The sequence below is a fragment of the Diuraphis noxia genome, unplaced genomic scaffold (assembly GCF_037042655.1).
Source record: "Diuraphis noxia isolate RWA-SAM2 unplaced genomic scaffold, SU_Dnox_SAM2 contig0004, whole genome shotgun sequence".
In the NCBI taxonomy this organism is placed as follows: Eukaryota; Metazoa; Arthropoda; class Insecta; order Hemiptera; family Aphididae; genus Diuraphis; species Diuraphis noxia.
The window spans coordinates 33,273,037-33,290,127 of record NW_028301714.1 but is presented as its reverse complement, the minus strand read 5'-3'; the positions used below and the strand labels follow the sequence as shown (position 1 = coordinate 33,290,127).

The 17,091-nt window shown below is 26.9% G+C and overlaps 1 long non-coding RNA gene across 1 annotated transcript in view; it reads left to right on the top strand.

Moving 5' to 3' along the window:
- Positions 1-17,091, top strand: part of LOC149055979 (uncharacterized) — a 77,514-nt gene that overhangs the window by 3,739 nt on the left and 56,684 nt on the right. The window contains exon 3 of the long non-coding RNA XR_016191700.1: positions 3,024-3,139. This is a non-coding gene — a long non-coding RNA (uncharacterized LOC149055979). The remainder of the gene's footprint in view (positions 1-3,023; positions 3,140-17,091) is intronic.

Below are 17,091 nucleotides of genomic sequence, written 5' to 3'. Positions count from 1 at the left end.
CAGGTCACCAGATGTATAATAATTATAATTTCATAATTATAACCTAGGTATGTGTTTGTAATCGGCATTTTTCAATTTTTGTTTAATTAGTTAATTGTAATATCTGTTTTAACTTATAACTTCAGTATCCAAAACTCACAGGGATCAATTTTAATTCGTAAATGGTAATTTGTTCCAAATCCACCGTTAGATGTCAGGAATTTAGAATAAAATATATTTTATTTCGATAAATTATGTATATTATAGATATTTATAGTTATTTATAATCTTTATTCTTTATCTTATATCTAATATCATAGGTACCTACTTATTAAGTTATTACATTGTAGGTACACCTATAAAGCCCTATGACCTAAAGGCTAAAAGAATTGATCACTGAGTGGTAAACTAAGCGGTTATGAAAAATATATTATAACTTAGTTATCAATGTTATCATACATATAATAAATATCTGTTAAAATAGTGTATCTACCTAATACATACACACAGGAGTTATTATTTTCTTCAAAATTGTACAGTCATTATTTATTATGAAGTTACGTAAGGTTAGGTAAATAAACAAACTCTAATTTATTGCAATCGAATTTTTATTCATTTTATAAAACTTAATCTTTCAAAAATTATTATAGAATAATAATTATAATATTCATGAATTCTTGAAATAAAATAAATAAACAAACTAAAATACGCAATAATAATTAAAGTTTGTATAAAAAATTATTAAAATAAAAATGAATCGGTACTAGAGTTTTAGTAGCGTAGTAGCCATACAGTAGGTATAATGTTTTTATAGTTATATAAAATTAATAAGTTCTTGAATAAAATAATCAAAACATATAATAACATTAAATGGATTGTTTAGCTATATTTTATCTGTAATGATAAAAAAAAAGTGGGTAAGTGGATGTCGCTCTGCTGTACAGGTTAGGGGGTGGGGTGGACCTCTGACAAGGGTAGGTTAAATTTGAATGCAATGATAGGTATCATTGTATTCAAAAAACGATTCTGAACGGAGATGATTTGTCAGTCTAGGATATATTATATTTAAATATTATCATATATTCTATTTTGAAACAAATATTTTATTTTTCAATTAAGACGCATTTTGCATAAGGCGTGGTTAATCAATTTTTCCAAAAACATTGTATGTAGTTATCATAATTCATAATACCCTGTATTATCATAGATATGCATATACCGGGTTTGAGGATAAATCGTTATCATTACGCGATTTCATAAAAATTTAAAACTCAAACGCTCAAAACATTTTTCATATAATGACGCATCAAATTTTCTCTATAGCTATTTGAAACAAAACTTACGGAAAACTTAGTATTAAATTTTATAACCTTAGATATAAATACAAACAATATTATGAATTTTGAACTACAAAATAATTTGCAATTATTCATGGTTTTGACGAATTTTTGTCAATATTTGAAATTCAAATGCTAATAACAATTTAATTTCGAATTTCCGGGAGACATTTTTTTTGTGATAAAGATTGACAAATTTGTAAGAAATCTTGTATTAAATTTTCAAATCTTAGATTTAAACAGAAAATTTTTATGAAATAATAGCTTTAAACAACTTGCGAATTTTCGTGATTTTTACGTATTTTGTCAAAATTCAAAATTTGAATGCTTAAAAAAAATTGTGACTATGAATTTATTTTTCAACTGCTATTGTAACAATATGTTAAGAGCCTTATATTAAATTTTCAAGATTTTCTAACCAAAAAATAAATTTTTATCGATATTAATTTAAAAAAAACTAATAATGACCGAAAATTGCATATACCTATGAATAGTTCAACTTAATCGATTTTGTCGAAAACTGATTGTGCGTAAAATTTCCCGTTTTCCCCTTAATTTATAGTTTGTTTATCCCGATAATTTACAAAAATATTATGAATACTTTTGACCACCAAAGTACCAACTAGATTCACTTTCTGATCGAATAACGTACTGAAGTCAAAAATCGAAGCACTTTTACTGCCCCAAAACGTGATGACAGACACAAAAAAAATATATATTCATGGTTTTGACGAATTTTCGTCAATATTTGAACTTCAAATGCTAATAAAAAAAATTTGTGCCTAGGTATTCTTATAATTTTTTAATCACTATAAGAATAACCTATGAGAAACATTATATTAAAATTTCAAGTATTTTGATAGGGCCAAAAAAATTTTATCAAAAATTCAAAAAAAATTTTTCAGTAAAATTGAAAATTTCAGCTATCTATAAATATCTCAAAAAAAGTCAAAATATTTTGAAAATTAAATCATGTAAAGAAAATGTCAATTTAAATAACTGGTAAAATTTTCAAGTATCTACGACTTATACTTTTTGAATGATAACAAATATTTAAAATCGTTTGAGGATAAATTGTTATCGTTACGCTATTTCGTAAAAGTTTAAAATTCAAACGCACTTAAAATTTTTACTATAATGATGCTTCGAGTTTTCTCTATACCTACTTGAGGGAAAACGTATGGAAAACTTAGTGTTGTATTTTTAATCCTTAGTTATAAACACAAGCATTTTTTGATTTTCAACTTCAAAATTGCTTGCAAATTTCGTGTTTTCGTCAGAATTCCTAAAAATTTGAACTATAAACGCTTATAAAAAAAATTGTTCTTATGTATTCTTATAATTTTTAATTACTATAAGAATAACTTATGAGAAACTTTGTATTCAATTTTCAAGTTTTTTTATAGGGCCAAAAAAATTTTATCGACACTTCAAAAAAAAATTTTCAGAAAAATCTAAAATTTCAGTGGTCTATAAATAACTCTAAAATTAAACTGTATATAGATTACACTAACATTCACTTTTATATCGGAAACCACCTCCAACGTTTGAAGTTGAAGCATTATTTCGATTAGTTATGCTGTACAGACACACACAAAAAAAAAACACACACACACATCATTGTAAAATCAATACATTCATCACTTCGTTCAGAATCTAAAATGAATAGGTCAGAAAATATTGTTGAATATTTTATTGAAATTTCAGAGATGGTATTCGTCAATGAAGATTTGTCAACTAAATATCATATTCGTTGTGAAGCCTGTGTGAAATGTATTAACAATGTTTCAAAGATGAAGTTTTATAGTAGATTCAGATATTAGGTAAGTGATTTTCTATTTTTCAGTAGGTTTATTTTTATTTTATTAATTTATTAATTGATCAGGGGATAGATTACTTGCAATTTTTAAATTATTCGTTTCTAACCACTGGTATAACACTATTCAAGTTATCAATAAAATCGTGATAAAAATTAGGAAATTGATCAGGTATAATATTAAATTTTTTTTTTTTTTAATAATTTCCTCAATGATATTTAAATATTTTTCCAATTATCAGGTACGATGACCTGTAGGTACTATAGGGACTGGGAGTGTGAGAGTGGGGGCAGAGAAGGATAAAGAGATAGGGTGGAGAGAGAGAGAGAGAGAGAGAGAGAGAGAGAGAGAGAGAGAGAGAGAGAGTGAGAGAGGGATAGTGAGATGTAGTGTAGAGGGATGGTAGAGAAGCAGAAGAAAAATCGAGAGAAAAAGGGTGAGAAAAAAAAGGAGGTATAGTAAGAGAGATAGATAATGTGAGGTAAGGTAAGATTAGGTTAGGTTAGGTAAGGTATGTAATACAGTGACTTGTAAAGAGATGGCGAGAGAAGGATAGTGTGAGAGGGAGTGAGAGAGGTAGATAGGATGAAGGATAAGGAGATAAAGTGAATGAGAGGGTGCAAGTGTGAGAAAAACGAGTAGAGGGGGAATGTCAGACGAGTCAGTGTGAGAGATATAGGTTAGGTTAGTGTCAAAGGGAGATGATAAGGTTAGGTGGGGGAACAGAACAAAAAGTGAGAGAGAATTGTGTGAGGTTGTGAGAGACAGTGAGATAGGTGAAGAGGAGGGCGTGATAGGGATAGGAAGAAAGAGGGGTAGTGGCAGAGAGAGAGGATTAGGTTAGGTGGGGGGAAGGGGAATAGTTAGGTAGAATAGTTATGTTAACAATTCTGAATATGTAGGAAAGGATCTTAAATTGCAAAAGGTCACTCGACCCTTTGAGTTATACTACCAGGGTTAGGTAAGGTTTACAACCTTCGACTTATGGGATAGAATAAAAAGAGAAGGTTGGTTAGGCCGATTAAGAGGATGTCAGTGGAATTTTTTTTCTCCGATTCATGCGCAATGTATCAAATTTTTTGTTCACAATAATCATAATAATTTCTAAAATTAGAGAAAAATGAATGGTTAGATTTTTATTTAGGGCTTATTATACTTTGGTTAGGTTATGAGTTAAGTGAGTTATGAGTATTTTAAAGTATTCATAAAACGCTTCAAATATAGCCTATAAGATGCTCTAGGTATTAATCATAAGTATCTTAAAATTTTAAAAGAGGCCATTTCACTCTAATTTTAGAAATTATTATGATCATAGTGAACGTAATATTAATTCCTTTGTTGTGCGTGGGTCAGAGAGAAAAAAAATAAATGCACTGACATTCTCTTAAGTGTTATCAAGTCAAAAAAGTTCTTGATTGTTGATTGTTTACATTATTATAAGTCTTGTAAAAAGTATGTTTTTGTCATTACATATTTTGTTAAAATATCACATCAATCAAATGAATATTATCTTTAAAATAACAAATTTTATTTTTATATACAAATTTACAATTTCATTAAACATGTTATAGTTAATAGTCTTATTATAAAAAGTATTGTAATGCTCAATAAAAAAGTATTAGAGTTGTGGGTTGATAAGTAAAAAAATTTAAATATTATAAATTCCATTCTTAAAATATTCATCTTAGGACTTCAATTTCAAAATAAAATATTTGAATACTTTTGTTTAATATTACATTACAAGATTGTACTATGATTGTGATTAAAAAAATAAACTTGAAAGTAGGCATGATTGGAAGTAAAAGTTATAATTAATAACTGTAGAGCTAGGACTTTTATGTACTTACTAAAAATTCATCAAATATATTATGCACTTAAATATGCCTTAAAAAAACTACATTCTTTTAATACACTATAAAAATTACTTAATTAAATATTTTACGCATTTATCATATGTTTATATATATATATATATACCGTGTGTCCCACAAAACAGGGTAGGTACACATTATCACTCATTACCCTTTAATTATACCCTGTAATCAATCATAAAATCCTTTATGACTTAAAGTTCTTTTAATTCATATATATTTTAGTGGTATCCATACAACTTGGTTTTGTTGTTTTTGTGATTGGCGTAGACTTCTACTTTTTGTTTCCCATGAGTATTTTTTTTTTTTAAATACATTGTTATGTTGTTTATTCATGAGACATTGTGTTAGATTAGTAAAATGTTTTGCTAATATTTTGATACTCCAATCAAAAGTTTGGTATAGTAGGGATATGTTAAGTCCTGTGTTTAGTATGGTGATGTTTCATTGAATGTTTTTGATTTTGGTTTTATCAAGGCATTTTGTTGTTGTGATTGAATGTTGAAATGTTGCGTCTTCTTTAAATTTATTATCTTTAGTGTTTTTTTTTTTAAATTTATTTTCATGCTGTATATGCGAGATAAATTGAGTAAGATTTGTGAAGATGCCTTTTAATATTTGTATATGTTGTTATTGTTGTCTATATTTTTGATGAAGTTAGCATCTAGCGTTTCCTGGCATAATTATTTATTGTAGAAATGTCTTCTCTTGATAACTTGTAGGTATGTAGGACGTAGGTAGTAGAATATCGAACGTATTTTATGGAGTACCTACTTAATACGTATGAGATTGGATATTAGAATCTCTAATGTATTATTCTTATTTGATGTTTTGTTGTCATTTTCTTTAGACTTTTGGAATATTTGCTTGATTGTGGCAATAGTGTTCAATGACATTATTCATTTGGTAAATTATTTAAAATTAGAATTTTGTTTTTGTGGTGGTTTAGTATGATCAGATGAGCCATTCCTTGTATAAGGATTTCATGATTATGATTTGGAATCTGAATGGATAATCCATTTAATTTCTTGTAGCTTACATTTATTTATTTTTATAAATTAAAAATTTTTATTTTTATTTTATTGTTTTTGAACATTGATTTTTAATTAGATTATTAGTATTATTTTTAGGTTTCTATAGTCTTGTAGAAATCTGTAAATTATGACATTTTAATTGGTTATTATGTTAAATTTGTATTTTTGTTGTATGGTTAACTTGTAATAATATGATTTTATTCTTCTAACATGAATGATGTTTTCAGTTAGTTTTTTATCGAAGATTAGTTTTACTTTATAATTTAATTCTGATATTTATTTATTATTTTTAAATTACTTTAAATTGGCCTCTGTATTTTTGTGCTAATTTAGGCGTTTTGCCTATTTGTGAAAATGGAAATTTTATTAATTCTTGGTCACCTGGATTAAAGCTTACTATTCTGTGACTTTTGTCTAAATAATTTTTTCGTTTAATTTGTGCCATTTTTTTACTATTTGTGGAATTTCATTCCTTATTTCATTCAGTTCCTTTAATAATTTTTATATGTTGTAACTTACAACTTGTAAGGCATGCTTTTTCTGGTATTAGTATAATATCTATTGGAAAATAAATTTCAAAATCATGCATTAGGAAAAAAAAAATGCTATAATCGGTATAATATGGTGTGCATCGTTGATAATATAATATGTTATTTATTATGACAAATTGTCAGATCTGGTGATAGGTAATTTTTCTGAGAAATACAATCATTTTTAAAGTATTATTTTAGTTGAGTGTTGGAATCTATACTAGTGTTTATCGTATACTTTTTCGACTAGTCTAATGGAATTTTTAAATTTAAGATTTTAGAACTTAAAAAAAAAAAATTGTTGTTCACGTATGTATTTATTACCTAGGTATTCAATATTTTAAGTGACATACGTGTTGTTGTTATTATTAGCTATAAAAAAAAAAATTCTTTAACTTGATGAAAAATAGACGTACAAGTACTAATTATCTCATATAATAGATATGGTATTGGTATGTTAAAAAATTAAATTTTGGACCTAAAGGTCAACACATCGACTATCGTCGCTAGTTCCCGGATGGGCAACCACCTGGGTTCTTAGTGACGAATCCTCATCTTATTTACATGTGTTTAAAACCAAACAGTAAAATCAGGTTATGCAGTTACAAAAAATTGCCTCTGGGCCTGGAATATGCAATGCACACTAGTTGTATACTGTATTTTGGGGTATGGTGTGGCGCGGTGGTTTGCCGTGGTCAAACATCGCCTGGCGTCACTAGCTCCTGGATGGGTGACCACCTGGGTTCTTAGTGACGAATCCTTACCCCACATACTCACGTGTTTCTAAACAAACACAAGCAATATGGATATATAATTGCCGAAGGAATTGTTTAAAAAAAAAAAAAAAATGAATATTATGTAATAATAAAAATAATAAGAAACCAATTGTACATTGTTTAAGTCTATATGAGATATTATACTTCATACTATAACTTTTTAATAATAATAATTAACAATAAGTATGTAATTTGAGATATTTTAGATGATTAAATTTTCTTCTGGACTCTTGATCTTTGTCACAAAAAATGTACAGACACTGTGATGTAAAGATTACCAATCACACAGCAAAATGTTATGTTGAAATAATAAATAATAATATTTTATTGTAGAAAAGATTGTGTAAACATTTTTTTAGGTCGTTTCATTAAAAAAATATTTAAAATCGTAATAATTCAATTTCTGGTGTCTAGAGTGGTTTTTATTAGGTACCATATAAAAATAAAAATAAAATTACCATTATGGTACCACCCGACGTTTTTGGGACCAGAAAGCATGATAACTATAATTTTAGTGTGTTGGAAGGGGAAATAATTTGGATATTACACCATTTATGTAATAATATTACAAAAGTTGTTTTGCTTTAATGAGGATGTCGCACTCTCATTCTTTTCAACAGGACTAGCTGTGTTTATTTATTATTTTATGTATTTACAGTTTGGTAGTATGCAATATTTTGAATTACTTTATAATAATGTTTAGGGACACTTTGTTTTTGGGTCTTTGCAATGATACCATAAGCAATATAATCCTGTGGTTAATGTCATTGTCGTAAGTAATCTTGTAACTATCTTGTCATAATGATCCCAAAAGTTCTAAACATTAATTTGTTATAAATTATTAAATACCTACTACAGCATATTATTAACTATTAATACATACTTTCTTTTGGTTATCATCTTTGTTCCCATTTGATCGGCTGTTTAAATCATAATACTTCCAATAATTACATACTACTTTTTCATTTGTTCTTTTTCTGCCAAAATAGGTTCTGAAATAACAAAATTATATTATTTTTGATTAAACGGCTATAAAAAAAAGTCTTATGTATTTTTAATATTTTTAACTGATATTAGGTATATCAACTTACAAAGTACATCCTCTGTGTCTACGATAATTGCGAGTTGAAAATTTAAATATTTTATTATTTTCGCCAAAATAGTTCCTGAAATTACAATATTATAGATATTTGATATTATCTATATAACAAGAAAGAAAAATTTAATTTTTTAACACATTGAAATCCAAAACATTTTAAGAGTACACCTTTGATACTACTAGTACTTCAATATTATATAAACATCGGCTATATGAGTAAATTAATTTTAGCAGTAGACATTACTATTAATAAATAACTAAGGTATAACCATTGTTTATAAATACTATTAAATAGTATTTATAATCAATGGTATAACTGAAAAAAACATTTTACACGATTCGTAATAATGTAATGTAGGTACCTTGAAGCTAGTACTAAGTACGCCCACGAGTTTAGTTTTTTTGATACCAACAGGAATTACAGCTAATTTAATTTATAGAGAAATATTATATTAACTATAAACATCAGCTTAATTAACTATTAATATAATATAACATATTTATTTAAACAATCTTATTCAAATTTAATTTAAATAGACAAACCTGGCTACGACGGGTAATTCAGCTAGTCAATAATAAAATATAATACCTGTATAAATATCCTGAAATAAATACCTCGGTAAATTGATCATTTTGTGTGAATTATTCTGTCCAAAATATTGTAAGCTCCTTGGGTTTTTGAGGTCTAAATAACTTATAGTTTTTGCATTATTATTCCAAATCTTAAAAAGTCCAATTGATTTAAATCCATTTTTCTTAATAAATTGTTTTGCGAATAAATACGACATTATATGGTTTAATATATTAAATATTATATAATATATTATAAGACACAATTACAAAATTTGTAATAATAATAACAATTAATTTGTTGATATAATCATTAACAACTATGACGTGTTTTATTCTTAAAAAAAAAATTTGTTAATCTTCCTTGGATTATATTTTATTTATTAATATTCAACGCTTTGACTATAATTTTAATTTTATTTGATATTATATTAATATATTTATTTGATGTTTATTTATTATTAGTCATCATTTGGACTATAATATAGTTATAATATATTTTTATTTTATTTGAATCTAAACATCTCTGTGTTTAATAACTTTTGTAAGTCGGAGACAATACAAACTCATAAATCTTTAATAATTATTAGTTATTACTTGTACAATTTACATCCAATCATACTTGAGAGTTTAGATGACAATTTTTGATTAGGACTTGATAGAATGTACTATGGATGTGTTTACAACAGTTCCCCTCACGTATAGTTAGGTATTCATTTATGCACTCATCGCGGCCAGACACAGTTGCACCGAAGTCCTAAAAATCTAGTAGGGAGAAAAATATTTAAGAGGCTCAAAATCTTAATAATAAGAGCTATTTCTAAGAGGTTAACAATCAATAGAACAATTTGATAAGTAAACACTTATATCGGAAATCAACTAAGGATCTTTTTATTCAAAGTGTCCTAGTTAACCATCCGTTTGTCACGCGTTACCCAAATAGCATTTAATTTTCTACGATCATTTAGATTGATACTTATTAAACCCAGTGTCGTAGTCAGCCTTCCCGAGGGGTATTGGGTGTATAGTACTGTATACACTTATTCCCTCCTCAAATCCTAACCCTGGCTACGGCACTGCCTTCCCCGCGGACATGCAGATGGTTAATTAAGTCATTAGGAGGTTTGTTAGGTTAGGTACCTATACACAATGGTAAGTGTAGCTCAAGTGATGATAGATGACTATCATCACTGGTCGTGACCTTTGCATAGATCTTTTCTTACTAACTAACAAGGTATTCGAAATTGTCAACGTAACAATGAAAAATATTTAAAAATCAACAAGGAAAATATTAATAATACATTTATAATAAATATAATATTATACTTATATATTAGTGTATTAAAAATACTTTTTTTTTTAGCTTTTATAATGAATACTTAATACTTAAAATATTATATATACCTGATTAATATTGACATAATTTGGATCAAGGTTTTAAAGCCATACGAGTATTAGTGTTATACCAGTATTTCATATGAAGTAATGTCAATCACAATAAATAATGCGTCCTCTGATCATAATTAGTTCAATAAACAATAAAAAATCTAGTTTATTTTTGTGTTCACAAATTTCAAACTTTTTTAACCATGTGCAACTAAAAATCATAATTTTATCATGATCTTATTATCATTCAGTTTTCATAAGAATATATAGTGAAGTCTTCATTGTGTATTCCAAGACTATAATTTTTTCTAAATTTCTTTTTTTGATCCTTAAAAATCATTTGCCTGCGGGCTCCAATACCCACTTTCCATTTTTATTTTTAAAATATAGCTTTAATTTATTTTTGTGTAGACAACTTTTAAACTTTATAAGACACTCGCCACTAAAAAACATAATTTTATCATGATTTAATTATCCTTCTTTGGTTTTTCTTCAGAATACATAGTGCAGTCTTCATAGTGTATACTAAAACTATAATTTTTTCCAAATTTCTTTTTTGATCCTTAAAAATCATTTGCCTGCGGGCGCCAATACCCTCTTTCCAATTTTATTTTCAAAATATAGCACTTGTTTATTTTTGTGGACACAATTGTTAAAAATAATAAGCCACTTGCCACTAAAATACATAATTTATCATGTTTAAATTTTCTTTCATTTTTTATTTCATTGGTTTTTTTGAGAATACAAAATGCAGTCTTCATCGTGTGTTCAAAGCCCATAATTTGTTCCAAATTTCTTTTTTGATCCTTAAAAAGTTATTTGCCTGCGGGCTCCAATACCCCCTTTCCAATTTGATTTTCAAAATATAGCTCTTGTTCATTTTAGTGGTCACAATTTTCAAACTTTTTCAACCATGTAAAACTAAAAAAAATAATTTTTTTATTATTTAATTATCTATCATTTATTATTCTTGAGAATACATAGTGCAGTCTTCATTCTGAATTCCAAGACTATAATTTTTTCCAAATTTTTTATTTTGTTCCTTAAAAAGTTATTTGCCTGCGGGCTCCAATACCCCCTTTCCAATTTTATTTTCAAAATTTAGCTCTTGTTCATTTTTGTGGTCACAATTTTCAAACTTTTTTAACCATGTTCAACTAAAAAAAATAATTTTATCATGATTTAATTACCTTTCTTTTATTTTTCTTGAGAATACATAGTGCAGTCTTCATTGTGTATTCAAAGATCATAATTTTTTCCAAATTTCTTTTTTGATCCTTAAAAAGTCATTTGCCTGCAGGCACCAATACTCCCATTCCAATTTGATTTTCAAAATATAGCTGTTGTTCATTTTAGTGGTCACAATTTTCAAACTTTTTCAACCATGTAAAACTAAAAAAAAATAATTTTTTTATTATTTAATTATCCATCATTTATTATTCTTGAGAATACATAGTGCAGTCTTCATTCTGAATTCCAAGACCATAATTTTTTCCAAATTTCTTATTTGATCCTTAAAAATCATTTGCCTTCGGCTCCAATACCCCCATTCCGATTTTATTTTCAAAATATAGCTCTAGTTTTTTTTTGTGGTCACCATTTTGAAACTTTTTTAACCATGTTCAACTTAAAAAAATAATTTTATCATTATTTAATTATCCATCATTTATTTTTCTTGAGAATACAAAGTGCAGTCTTCATTGTGTATTCAAAGGCCATAATTTTTTCCAAATTTCTTTTTTGATCCTTAAAAATCATTTGCCTGCGGGCGCCAATACCCTCTTTCCAATTTTATTTTCAAAATATAGCACTTGTTTATTTTTGTGGACACAATTGTTAAAAATAATATGCCACTTGCAACTAAAATACATAATTTATCATGATTAAATTTTCTTTCATTTTTTCATTCATTTGTTTTTCTTGAGAATACAAAATGCAGTCTTCATCGTGTGTTCAAAGCCCATAATTTGTTCCAAATTCCTTTTTTGATCCTTACAAATAATTTGCCTGCGGGCTCCAATACCCCCTTTCCAATTTTATTTTCAAAATATAGCTCTAGTTTATTTTTGTGGACACAATTTTGAAACTTTTTTAACCATGTTCAACTTAAAAAAATAATTTTATCATTATTTAATTATCCATCATTTATTTTTCTTGAGAATACAAAGTGCAGTCTTCATTGTGTATTCAAAGGCCATAATTTTTTCCAAATTTCTTTTTTGATCCTTAAAAATCATTTGCCTTCGGGCTCCAATACCCCCATTCCAATTTTATTTTCAGAATATAGCTCTAGTTTATTTTTGTGGACACAATTTTGAAACTTTTTTAACCATGTTCAACTTAAAAAAATAATTTGACCATTATTTAATTATCCATTATTAATTTTTCTTGAGTATACAAAGTGCAGTCTTCATTGTGTATTCAAAGGCCATAATTTTTTCCAAATTTCTTTTTTGATCCTTAAAAATCATTTGCCTGCGGGCGCCAATACCCTCTTTCCAATTTTATTTTCAAAATATAGCACTTGTTTATTTTTGTGGACACAATTGTTAAAAATAATATGCCACTTGCAACTAAAATACATAATTTATCATGATTAAATTTTCTTTCATTTTTTCATTCATTTGTTTTTCTTGAGAATACAAAATGCAGTCTTCATCGTGTGTTCAAAGCCCATAATTTGTTCCAAATTCCTTTTTTGATCCTTACAAATAATTTGCCTGCGGGCTCCAATACCCCCATTCCAATTTTATTTTCAAAATATAGCTCTAGTTTATTTTTGTGGCCACAATTGTTAAACTTAATAAGCCACTTGCCACTAAAAAACATAATTTATCATGATTAAATTTTCTTTCATTTTTTATTTCATTTATTTTTATTAATAATACAAAGAACAGTCTTCATTGTGTATTCTAAGATTATAATTTTTTCCAAATTTCTTTTGTGATCCTTAAAAATCATTTGGCTGCGGGCTCCAATACTCCCTTTCCAATTTTATTTTCAAAATATAGCTCTTGTTCATTTTTGTGATCACAATTCTCAAACTTTTTTAACCATGTTCAACTAAAAAAAAAAAATTTTATCATGATTGAATTATCTTTCTTTTATTTTTCTTGAGAATACATAGTGCAGGCTTCATTGTGTTTTCAAAGATCATAATTTTTTCCAAATTTCTTTTTTGATCCTTAAAAAACATTTGCCTGCGGGCTCCAATACCCCCTTCTCATTTTTATTTTCAAAATATAGCTCTAGTTTATTTTTGTGGACACAATTGTTAAACTTAATATGCCACTTGCAACTAAAATACATAATTTATCATGATTAAATTTTCTTTCATTTTTTCTTTCATTTGTTTTTCTTGAGAATACAAAATGCATTCTTCATCGTGTGTTCAAAGCCCATAATTTGTTCCAAATTCCTTTTTTGATCCTTACAAATAATTTGCCTGCGGGCTCCAATACCCCCTTTCCAATTTTATTTTCAGAATATAGCTCTAGTTTATTTTTGTGGACACAATTTTGAAACTTTTTTAACCATGTTCAACTTAAAAAAATAATTTGACCATTATTTAATTATCCATTATTAATTTTTCTTGAGTATACAAAGTGCAGTCTTCATTGTGTATTCAAAGGCCATAATTTTTTCCAAATTTCTTTTTTGATCATTAAAAATCATTTGCCTGCGGGCTCCAATACCCCCATTCCAATTTTATTTTCAAAATATAGCTCTAGTTTATTTTTGTGGACACAATTGTTAAACTTAATAAGCCACTTGCCACTAAAAAACATAATTTCATGATTTAATTTTCTTTCATTTTTTATTTCATTTATTTTTCTCAAGAATACAAAGAGCAGTCTTCATTGTGTATTCTAAGATTATAATTTTTTCCAAATTCCTTTTTTGATCCTTAAAAATCATTTGCCTGCGGGCTCCAATACCCCTTTTCCAATTTTATTTTCAAAATATAGCTCTTGTTCATTTTAGTGGTCACAATTTTCAAACTTTTTCAACCATGTAAAACTAAAAAAAAAATAATTTTTTTATTATTTAATTATCCATCATTTATTATTCTTGAGAATACATAGTGCAGTCTTCATTGTGTATTCAAAGACCATAATTTTTTCCAAATTTCTTTTTTGATCCTTAAAAATCATTTGTCTTCGGGCTCCAATACCCCCATTCCAATTTTATTTTCAAAATTTAGCTCTAGTTTATTTTTGTGGACACAATTGTTAAACTTAATAAGCCACTTGTCACTAAAAAACATAATTTCATGATTAAATTTTCTTTCATTTTTTATTTCATTTGTTTTTCTTGAGAATACAAAATGCAGTCTTCATTGTGTGTTCAAAGCCCATAATTTGTTCCAAATTTCTTTTTTGATCCTTACAAATAATTTGCCTGCGGGCTCCAATCCCCCCTTTCCAATTTTATTTTCAAAATATAGCTCTAGTTTATATTTGTGGACACCATTTTCAAATATATTTAACCATGTTCAACTAAAAAAAATAATTTTATCATGATTTAATTATCTTTCATTTATTTTTCTTTAAAATACAATGTTCAGTCTTCATTGTGTATTCAAAGCCCATAATTTTTTCCAAATTTTTTTTTTGTTCCTTAAAAAGTTATTTGCCTTCGGCTCCAATACCCCCATTCCAATTTTATTTTCAAAATATAGCTCTAGTTTATTTTTGTGGACACAATTCTCAAACTTTTTTAACCATGTTCAACTAAAAAAAATAATTTTATCATGATTGAATTATCTTTCTTTTATTTTTCTTGAGAATACATAGTGCAGTCTTCATTGTGTATTCAAAGATCATAATTTTTTCCAAATTTCTTTTTTGACCCTTAAAAATCATTTGCCTGCGGGCTCCAATACCCCCATTCCAATTTTATTTTCAAAATATAGCTCTAGTTTATTTTTGTGGACACAATTGTTAAACTTAATAAGCCACTTGCCACTAAAAAACATAATTTCATGATTAAATTTTCTTTCATTTTTTATTTCATTTATTTTTCTCAAGAATACAAAGAGCAGTCTTCATTGTGTATTCAAAGTCCATAATCTTTTCCAAATTTCTTTTTTGATCCTTAAAAATTATTTGCCTTCGGCTCCAATACCCCCATTCCAATTTTATTTTCAAAATATAGCTCTAGTTTATTTTTGTGGACACAATTCTCAAACTTTCTTAACCATGTTCAACTAAAAAAAATAATTTTATCATGATTGAATTATCTTTCTTTTATTTTTCTTGAGAATACATAGTGCAGTCTTCATTGTGTATTCAAAGATCATAATTTTTTCCAAATTTCTTTTTTGATCCTTAAAAATCATTTGCCTGCGGGCTCCAATACCCCCTTCCCATTTTATTTTCAAAATATAGCTCTTGTTTATTTTTGTGGCCACAATTGTTAAACTTAATATGCCACTTGCAACTAAAATACATAATTTATCATGATTAAATTTTCTTTCATTTTTTATTACATTTGTTTTTCTTGAGAATACAAAATGCAGTCTTCATCGTGTGTTCAAAACCCATAATTTTTTCCAAATTTCTTTTTTGATCCTTAAAAATAATTTGCCTGCGGGCTCCAATACCCCCTTTCCAATTTTATTTTCAGAATATAGCTCTAGTTTATTTTTGTGGACACAATTTTGAAACTTTTTTAACCATGTTCAACTTAAAAAAATAATTTTACCATTATTTAATTATCCATCATTAATTTTTCTTGAGTATACAAAGTGCAGTCTTCATTGTGTATTCAAAGGCCATAATTTTTTCCAAATTTCTTTTTTGATCATTAAAAATCATTTGCCTTCGGGCTCCAATACCCCCATTCCAATTTTATTTTCAAAATATAGCTCTAGTTTATTTTTGTGGCCACAATTGTTAAACTTAATATGCCACTTGCAACTAAAATACATAATTTATCATGATTAAATTTTCTTTCATTTTTTATTTCATTTGTTTTTCTTGAGAATACAAAATGCAGTCTTCATCGTGTGTTCAAAACCCATAATTTTTTCCAAATTTCTTTTTTGATCCTTAAAAATCATTCATTTGCCTACGGGCTCCAATACCCCCTTTCCAATTTTATTTTCAAAATATAGCTCTTGTTCATTTTAGTGGTCACAATTTTCAAACTTTTTCAACCATGTAAAACTAAAAAAAATAATTTTTTTATTATTTAATTATCTATCATTTATTATTCTTGAGAATACATAGTGCAGTCTTCATTGTGTATTCAAAGATCATAATTTTTTCCAAATTTCTTTTTTGATCCTTAAAAAGTCATTTGCCTGCGGGCACCAATACTCCCTTTCCAATTTTATTTTCAAAATATAGCTCTAGTTTATTTTTGAGGACACAATTGTTAAACTTAATAAGCCATTTGCCACTAAAAAACATAATTTATCATGATTTAATTATCTTTCATTTATTTTTCATTAAAATACAAAGTTCAGTCTTCATTGTGTATTCAAAGCCCATAATTTTTTCCAAATTTTTTTTTTGTTCCTTAAAAAGTTATTTGCCTGCGGGCTCCAATACCCCCTTTCCAATTTTATTTTCAAAATATAGCTCTTGTTCATTTTTGTGGTCACAATTTTCAAACTTTTTTAACCATGTTCAACTAAAAAAAATAATTTTATCATGATTTAATTACCTTTCTTTTATTTTTCTTGA